This window comes from Delphinus delphis, chromosome 8 (genome assembly GCF_949987515.2).
Source record: "Delphinus delphis chromosome 8, mDelDel1.2, whole genome shotgun sequence".
NCBI lineage: Eukaryota > Metazoa > Chordata > Mammalia > Artiodactyla > Delphinidae > Delphinus > Delphinus delphis.
Genome location: NC_082690.1, coordinates 32,525,287 through 32,534,531, shown reverse-complemented (window position 1 = coordinate 32,534,531; position 9,245 = coordinate 32,525,287). Strand labels below are relative to the sequence as shown.

Genomic DNA, 9,245 nt, shown 5'->3' with positions numbered 1-9,245 from the left:
GCTTTTGTTTCCAACACTGCCCTGAAGACACTACATTTGAGATACCCACCCAGGGCTGGGTGGTGATTCACTAGAGCTCAAGAGACCAGAGCCAAGTGTCAACCAAGGACATCACAGACTTGCAGGCTCAGCCAGCATCAGTCCAGAGCAAGGCTTCTGCCCAGCGTGGAGTCCCCTGCAGAATCAGCAAGCCTAAGAAATATTATCAACTCATTGCATCAAAGTCTACTGGGGGTTCCTGCTGATATACTCCAACCCATTTTTGAAAAAGTAGTGTTTTCCAGCATCCTCACCTATCCAGAACATAAGTAAAATCTTGAGAGTTTCTTGCTTATTAATGAAAGCTATGAAGTCTGCTATGAAGTCTAAGTCCAACTGGGCCCAGAACCCAAGTTGTAGCATAATGGTATTTCGTCCAACCAAAGAAGAGTTTAATGATTTCAATAAATACATTGCTTATATGGAATCCAAGCAGGCCTGGCTAAGATCATTCCACCCCAGGACTGGAAAGCCAGAGAGACCTACGATGACATCGATGACATCTTAATAGCCGCTCCCCTCCAGCAGGTGATTTCTGGGCAGGCAGGTGTGTTTACTCAGCACCACAAAAAGAAGAAAGCCATGACCGTGAGTGAGTATCGCCGCTTAGCAAACAGTGAAAAACACAAGACTCCATTCTACTCTGATTTTGAGGATCTGGAGCGAAAATATTGGAAAACGCGCCCCTATGGTTCACCAGTATATGGTGCGGACGTCAGTGGCTCCTTATTCGATGAAAACACGAAGCAGTGGAAACTTGGACACCTGGGAACCATTCAGGACCTGCTGGAACAGGAGTGCGGAGTGGTCATCGAAGGCGTCAACACCCCCTACCTTTACTTCGGGATGTGGAAGACCGCCTTCGCCTGGCACACGGAGGACATGGACCTTTACAGCATCAACTACCTGCACTTCGGGGAGCCCAAGACTTGGTACGTGGTGCCCCCGGAGCACGGCCGGCGTCTGGAACGCCTGGCCAGGGAGCTTTTCCCGGGCAGCTCGCGGTGCTGTGAGGCCTTCCTGCGACACAAGGTGGCTCTCATCTCGCCCACGGTCCTCAAGGACAACGGCATCCCCTTCGGTCGGGTCACTCAGGAGGCTGGAGAGTTCATGGTGACGTTTGCCTATGGCTACCACTCCGGCTTCAACCACGGTTTCAACTGCGCGGAAGCCATCAATTTCGCCTCACCGCACTGGATCGATTATGGCAAAGTGGCATCGCAGTGCAGCTGCGGGGAGGCCCGGGTCGCCTTCTCCATGGACGCCTTCGTGCGCATCCTGCAACCGGAGGGCTACGAGCTGTGGAAACGCGGGCAGGACCGGACCGTGGTGGACCACACGCAGCCCACGGTGCCCAGCAGCCAGTTCCTGAACGCCTGGAGGGAGGTCCGCGCGCTTGGGGGACCCGCGCTCCGCCGGAGGCACTGTCCGTCCCGCAGCGCCTCGCACCGCCGTCCGCCCGTGGCCGCCTGCCATGGGACCCGCTGTCGAGCCCCTGTGGATCCTGCGTCCCCGCCCCCCTAGCCGGCCCGGGGTTCTTGCTCTGCTGCCCAGTTCGGGGCTGCGGCTGCCTACAGCTCCGCGGAACCCGGTCTGACTCCGTCACTGACCGCAGGTCCATCTGCTGCGGATCTCCACCTACCTGGACGATACGGTCCTCGTCGTCGTCCTCGGGAAGAGGGGACTCAGGATCCGACTGTCCGGGCCCGGACTAAGAGGCGCCTCTCCTTAGACACAACGCACCCATCTCTGGACTTCGAAGCTCAGCTCCCGTTTGCTGGTGTTCCCTTGATGGACAACCCTGCATTGCTGAGCCCATGGCTGCAGCATCCTTCTAAGCCTTCTGGGTGCTGTTGTGCCCCTGATCTTCAACCCTTGGGTCCTCCATTGGATCCCGAAAATCCGATGCACCCTGGCCCATGCCTGCCATCTCTGGAGGGTATTACATCCAGTGTCCTTGACAGCCTCCCTTTGATTCCTCCCTACGTCCCTGGGACTTTGAGAGTGTTTCCCAGGGACGATGCTGGGAACTGCAGGGCCCCCGTGAACTTCTGTGAGGGTTTAAGTTTGGACCAATCTTATGCCTCTAGGAGTCTTGTCCCAGCTGCAGAGACCAGTCTCCCGCACACCCTTGACTGTGATCCCCTGGGGCTAAAGCTAGAGGCACCTGCATCTCTTGAGTCCTGCGAGGAATTCCTCACCAATGCATGGTATTCAATCTGTGAGCCCATGACTACTGAAGAATTTGCTAAATGTGACTTTATCTGACCCTCCACCCCAGAAACCACAGAAGCTCTTTTTTTTTTTTTTTTTTTTTTTTTTTTTTTTTGCGGTACGCGGGCCTCTCACTGCTGTGGCCTCTCCCGTCGCGGAGCACAGGCTCCGGACGCGCAGGCCCAGCTGCCATGGCCCACGGGCCCAGCCGCTCCGCGGCACGTGGGATCCTCCCGGACCGGGGCACGAACCCCTGTCCCTTGCATCGGCAGGCGGACTCTCAACCACTGCGCCACCAGGGAAGCCCAGAAGCTCTTTTTTTAAAAAAAATAAATGTATTTATTTTTGGTTGCATTGGGTCTTTGTTTCTGCGCGTGGGCATTCTATAGTTGTGGCGAGCGGGGGGGCTACTCTTCATCGTGGTGCGTGGGCTTATTGCAATGGCTTCTCTTGTTGCAGAGCATGAGCTCTAGGCACACAGGCTTCGGTAGTTTGGCACGTGGGCTTAGTAGTTGTGGCTCGTGGGCTCTAGAGCGCAGATTCAGTAGGTGTGGTGCATGGGCTTAGTTGCTCCGCGGTATGTGGGTTCTTCCCGGGCCAGGGCTTGAACCCGTGTCCCCTGCATTGGCAGGTGGATTCTTAACCACTGCGCCAACAGGGAAGTCTCTAAAAGAATCATCTTTAATGGATATGGGTTCAGTCAGAGATTCTAAAACTGTGGTCCAGCACCAACAGCAGCATCTCATAATTTGTTAGATGTGCAAACTCTGTGGCTCCACCTCAGATCTACTGAATCAAGAGTCTTTGTGGTTGGGCTTCCCTCAGCCTGCGCGTCCGGAGCCTGTGCTCCGCAACGGGAGAGACCACAAGAGTGAGAGGCCCGCGTACCGAAAAAAAAAAAAAAAAAAAAGAATCTTTGTGGTTGAAGCCTAGCAAGCTGTGGTTTGACAAGCCCTGCAGGTGATTCTGATGCACCTACTAGGCTAAGTCAGTCTTGATAATTAACATCAAATCTGACTAGGATCCCTTCTTATAAAGGAAACAAAGCACAGCTGGGAAGGGCAGCTTCTTTTGCCCTCTCTCGTCTCCTCCCCTTCCTGAATGTGGACAGTGGGCAGGGATACAGAGAATCAGTTCCTGGTGTTGGGGACAGACAAAATCAGGCAACAGAGGTTCCTTGAGACGAAGCATCAACTAGAAGGTGAGAAAAGTGAGTTGTATAAAACAAAATTACCTTGCTTCTGGTTACTGTTAGTTTGTCTTTCCCTGTAGTTTGAATTAAGCCTTTAATCAAAGTTCCAACCTCATCTCTGCCCCTTGCTTGAATAAAAATTAGACCAGGACCATATTATGTGGAACAAACCCACCTGTGGTCACCTTGATGGTAATGGGGGTTATCCAGAAAACCTTCAAAGAAGTGGAATTGGAGTGAGAACTGGCCTCTGCACCTGGAGACTCCCCTCCCCTCTTTGGCAGGTTCTGAGTTTGCTCCTATTAATGAAAGAGGCTTCATTATAGTTCATACAAATGTCTGTGGGTACCATAGGGTTAACCAACTACATCTCCTCTTCTAATACAATCTTGCACTCATATTTTTGCTACTTGCAAAAAAATCTGTAAAGTACAAAATAACAAAAATAAACTATTTTAACCCAGAACACATAAGTAGCCTTTATTAATGATTTTGTTAATATTTTTGTATACTTTTTTTTAAATTTTGTGTTCCATTGGAGAAAATTTTATTAAGAAAATTAGCCAACAAAATTTACTGGGATTGACTGGTAAGATTGCTTTTATATATATTGAAAGAAGGATTGAGGGGAAGAGAAAGAAAAGATCCACATGGTGTGAAATCAGTTTCAGTGTTGATATCCTTCTTGGGAAAAATTCAGAAGCAAATCTTCTAGGGATGAGATGATGTTTTCAAATGTATTTCACATATCACAGCAATTTCTGTATATTTTTGAAAACCTCTGAGTGTGTGTGAGCTTACAGGCACACATGCAAATGAGAAGGGGAGAGAAGAAAGTCAGATATTCCCACCCTTCTGAAAGACTTTAATCTTTGAGGGGATCTTGTCTCTGGAGAAAAATAGCAAGAAAAAGAGGCCATGTTTTTCAAGGATAAATGAAATTCAGAAATTTTTTTTCTCTTTTATCTGCTTTTTCTTTTTTTTTTTTTAATTGTGAGAAGCTGGTTTCAGGTAAGTGATAGGCTAAGCAGGGGTGATTATTGATGAAAGATTTCATATAATGGCTTTGAAAGGAATAGTACAGATTTTTTTTTACTGTTATCGTTCACTGGATTGGTTTGTATAAAGGAGGAAATTCATCCAATTTGTTCTTGTGGTTATTCCTTCCCTGTTTCTGTGAGTTTATTACTTATTTCAAGGAACAGAGGGGAGAAGAGCCCCACTTAGAACCTTTGACACCAGGAGGCTTCTTAAATGTCTGTTTTCATGTAAACCCAGGATGGGGCTTGTGGGCATTCCCACCTAGGAATATTGTACTCATGCTGCAGTGGCCAAATCTCCAAAAGAATGAGGAATGGGGAGAAGCTATGAGAAGCTCTGCTCTGTGTAATAGTAGGGTGCTTGTTCTCAGTGCTAGAACGGGGGCTGTGATGCAGAACTCCCTAATCTAAGGGAGCTGTATTCAGAGACAATTGGCAGGCTATGGCATGATCAAGCAAAAGGAAACTTGAGTCCTGGTTGTGGGCTGATTGGGTCTCCGGGGGAAAAGAGGATCCCAGGACTCATGAACTCACTTCTTCGTGCTTTACTATGCCTAGAGTCCTCACACAGCTTCAGTATGTCTCCCATCTCTTTGTGGCTCCACTAGGAGCCTAAAGGGATCCTGATGTCATCTACCTCTAAGGGCAGCTGAGACCCTCTGGCTCTGAGAAACTCTTATTAAAAGCCACACCAAGGTTCAAGAGCGTGGTGGAGCAGTCTAGGGATTCATTTTAGGAGGTGTGGGAGCATGAAAAAGCGTTTTACTGCTACCCTACAAATTGAGAACTAAATGAAAGAAGGTCCAACTAACTAAAGCCCACCTCCTTGATTGTGAGTTCCTTAGCTGAGACCTTTGGCCATTTCCTACTGTGTCTTTTAAGCCAGGTTGAAGAGCTCCAAGTAGAGATACTTGAGATCTGTTACTATTGTGGGTCATGATATGGAGAGTGGGGGTGGGACTTAGAATGCTGAGTGTGAAAAACAGATGAAATCTCCACTCTGGGTTATATACAGATATGTCTGTTTTCCTACATCATTCTTCTACAACAAATTTCAAAGTTTTGAAAATCTTTTAAATGTTTTCCCTGTTTCATCAACTACTGTCTCACATTTGGGTTTTCTCTCTCTCTCTCTTGCTCGATTTTTATTACCTTTGCTTCAATTCCTGTATTTTTGCTTTTCTCGTGAGTGAGCTCCCTCTCTCTCTTGTTGTCATTTTGTTCGTGTACTCAATAATAGTAGTAATTAAAACTTCTGCAAGGCACTGATCCAATTACCCCCCCTTTGAGATAGGTACCTAGTTTGTTTTGCAAATGGGAGCATGGCCGCATCTCATCTCAAGTTGACCAGGGCTAGTGAACAATGGGTCTGAGAATCAAACTCAGCAGTTTAGCTTCAGGGCCTGTGCTCTTAACCACAGGCCACAGTGCTCTCCACTGTCTTTTTCACTTTGGGTGTTCAGAAACAGCAGAAGCTTCATGCCAACTCCTTGAAATGGGATTTTCTACCACCGAGAATAATTTTGAAATGTGCAGGAAGTTTTGCCTGTTGCCTCCCATATCCGTATCTCATATTGTCTACAACCCTGCTGAAATTCCCCAAGGATTATCTCTCTTTTGGATTTGTTGGCACATCTATTAAAGTAAGGACAGTTTACTTTGGTCCAGGCACTGTTTGAACCTCTTTTTCTCTATATCTGCCCGCAGGGTCACAGTAACCCTTTTATGCTAATTTCTCTACAAATGCATCTCTTCTTTTGCACTGCTTTCTCTAAGTTCCTCTCTACTCCTGATGTCTCTATTGTTCTAATCTCATCTCTGATCCTTTACCTGGACTTTACTTTCCTCTTCCTCTCTTCCTATTACATAATCCCAAATACCCCTTGTCCTGTTAGGCATGACCTCCTCACATGTTTGTGGAATCAGTCAGGACAGGAGAACCTTCACCCCAGCTTCTGGAAATGAGGCCACATCACAGGAACGTGACTGAACATTCTGGAAAACTTCTTTTGCCACTTCCTCCCTTTGATCCTACATCTTTATTGCTGGGTCTCAGGTAAGAACAAGCAGCAGCCATTTCTCACTCTGGGATATTTAGATGATCAACACATCTTTTGTTATGAAAGTGAAGAGCAAGGGCAGAGCCCTGGAGTGTGGGTAGAGATATTCCAGACTTTTGTACTGAGATCCGGGCCAGACAGAGGACTGAAGGAGAAGGAGAAAGATGTCAGAGTGATTTTGTCAGACATCATGGTTCAGTAGGGCCAGAGGAGAGGTGCATATAAGAAGACAGTCAAAAGCCTGTGGCAAGGACAGGGCCTGTTCCTTTACAGCAGAATGGTAATATAGACACTAGATTTTTGCAAAGAGATGCCATGTCTCAGAGCCAGCATCAGAAACTTCCACAATCCAGAAGAGTGGGAGGCCACAAGAACTAGGCTGACTGTCCCTTCAGAGTATGGGAGGCACGGGGACTGTGAGAATAGAACAATTTCTGTCTGAGAGTGGGGGCAAGTTTCAGTCTCTTTGGGCCACACTTACTGGTAAGGTCCAGTGGATGACTCAGCTATGGGTTTTTAACATCTGTCTATTAAAGGCAGGATATGCCACCCTCTACTCAGAAATACTCCCATGGACAGAAGTCCACAAGGCCCATATTAATAAGACTTTCAGTGAAATATGGAGACATCAGAAGGGGTTTCCTGCAGAGGAGAGGTACTGACCTTCTTCACCACTCAGTCCTAGAATCACCAAGTCTTTTCCTGGTGCTCTATGAGGAGATGAACATCTCTCCCACTCAGTATTGTGCATATCTGTGTCAACACTCTTTTACTATGTTGTATTCAGAGTAATTGTCCAGTTGTCCTTGAAGGGCCCCACAACAGAAGAAATATTTACTGTGCCAATTTTCCAGAGAACTAGAGATGCATTTAATAGAAATGTGGAGCTTGAAGTGTGGAGCTATCTCATTGAATCCACTATATCCAGGACCCTCACTCTCTGGATGCAGATCCCTGAGATCAGCTTCTTAGGAAGAGCGGATATAGCGGGTTTTATTCCTCCCCTCCTTACCCCCAAATAGACTCAACAATATATCCCATCCCTCATTCTCTTCCTACAATGTAACTTCAATACTGCTCCCCGTCGAAAGTGTTCCGTCCCTTTGAACACGGGTAGGGTTGTGGCAATAACAGATAAGACACTCTGTGTTGCACAAAAGGTAGAATAACTTCCATCTGACAGTAATGGGATCCTCGCTCTAGGAAGCAAACTACTATGCTGTGAGGAAGCCCCCAAGCAACTACATGAAGAGGTTATATGAAGATATTCTGGGCAACAGCCCCAGCTGAGGTAACTCAGAGAGCGTCAACTGCCAGACTCGTGAGTGAGGTCTTCTGTGTTTCCAGTCCATGTTCAGTTACCAAGAGAATGACCACTAGGTGGGTCTACAGACCCAACAGACTCACTATGCTCTGGGATTTTCCAGAGCTGCATTTCTTACCTGATTCTCATTAGTTCCCAGTCTAACATGAGGTGAGGGTTATGCTTCAGGTCTCCAGGTATCAATGAAATCTCATACCCTGTGTGAAATCTAAATGTATGCATCTTCCCATTTTCCTAATGAACAGTCACTTGAGTTATTAGCCATAGGTCCCTTTGGATTAGGACTGGGTAATCATTACAGTATATAATACTGTGTCATGGTGTCACAGGGAACTTACGCCTAGGGATGTGGTCACCTCATCAATCAAGGAGTTCGAAGTCTGAAAATTGTCTCAGTCCTGGGAACTGGAAAAAAGGATCATTACATTAATTGGAGAAAACAACCCTCTGCCTCCTGATCACACTTTCTTGATTTCTTTTGATTATATCTTAAAGCAGTATTCTTGGCTTCTCTTGTATCTGTTCTGCCCCCGGGGATCCTATTCATTTTATTAACCATCTCTGCAATTCCATGTGGGCCAAGCCATCTTGGTTCCTGCTCAATCCTTGCTGGCCATTACAAAAATGCAGTCTGCTGGCATCTGGCAGTTAAATGCCCTATCATCTGAGTGATATCAGTAGCCAAGCTCTGTAAGCACTTTTATCATCATCCCAATCCTGGAGAGGATAACTACCACTGAACTTCTTTCTGATGCTAGATCCCTCTCACCAGCACATTTGTGATAACCTTGGTGAATAGCGTATTCTCTTTATTGACAAACACAATGCTATGGTTGACCTTCTGACCTCATAATATATCCACTCCAAGATACAAATGCCCTTTTGCCTTTTTTTTTTTTAGTGGTACGCGGGCCTCTCACTGTTGTGGCCTCTCCCGTTGCGCAGCACAGGCTCCGGACGCGCAGGCTCAGCGGCCATGGCTCACGGGCCCAGCCGCTTCGCGGCATGTGGGATCGTCCCGAACCGGGACACGAACCCGTGTCCCCTGTATCGGTAGGCGGACTCTCAACCACTGTGCCACCAGGGAAGCCTCTTTTGCCTTTTAATCCCGTCCTGTCCCATCTTACAGAGCAATTCATGCATTTCATTGTTACTAAGCCTGGGCCATTGCTTTTTCCAGGCTTGTAGGAGCCTGCAAGCAACAAATGTTCTAATCTTCTAATATCCTTCCAGAGTGTTATATCCCATATCCTGAGAAGGTGCTCCCAGACCAATAAACTCTCTCTTATCCTGTTTTATGTTCTAGCCCCCTTGATCAGGCACCCTCAAAATCCAGTCCTAAGGGGACTCTCACAATTTCTTCAAGTACATGCTGG

The 9,245-nt window shown here is 47.2% G+C and overlaps 1 pseudogene; it reads left to right on the top strand.

Moving 5' to 3' along the window:
- The first annotated feature begins 358 nt into the window (after positions 1 to 358).
- LOC138414135 (lysine-specific demethylase 4D-like) lies at positions 359 to 2,307 on the top strand (annotated as a pseudogene).
- The last annotated feature ends 6,938 nt before the right edge of the window (positions 2,308 to 9,245 follow it).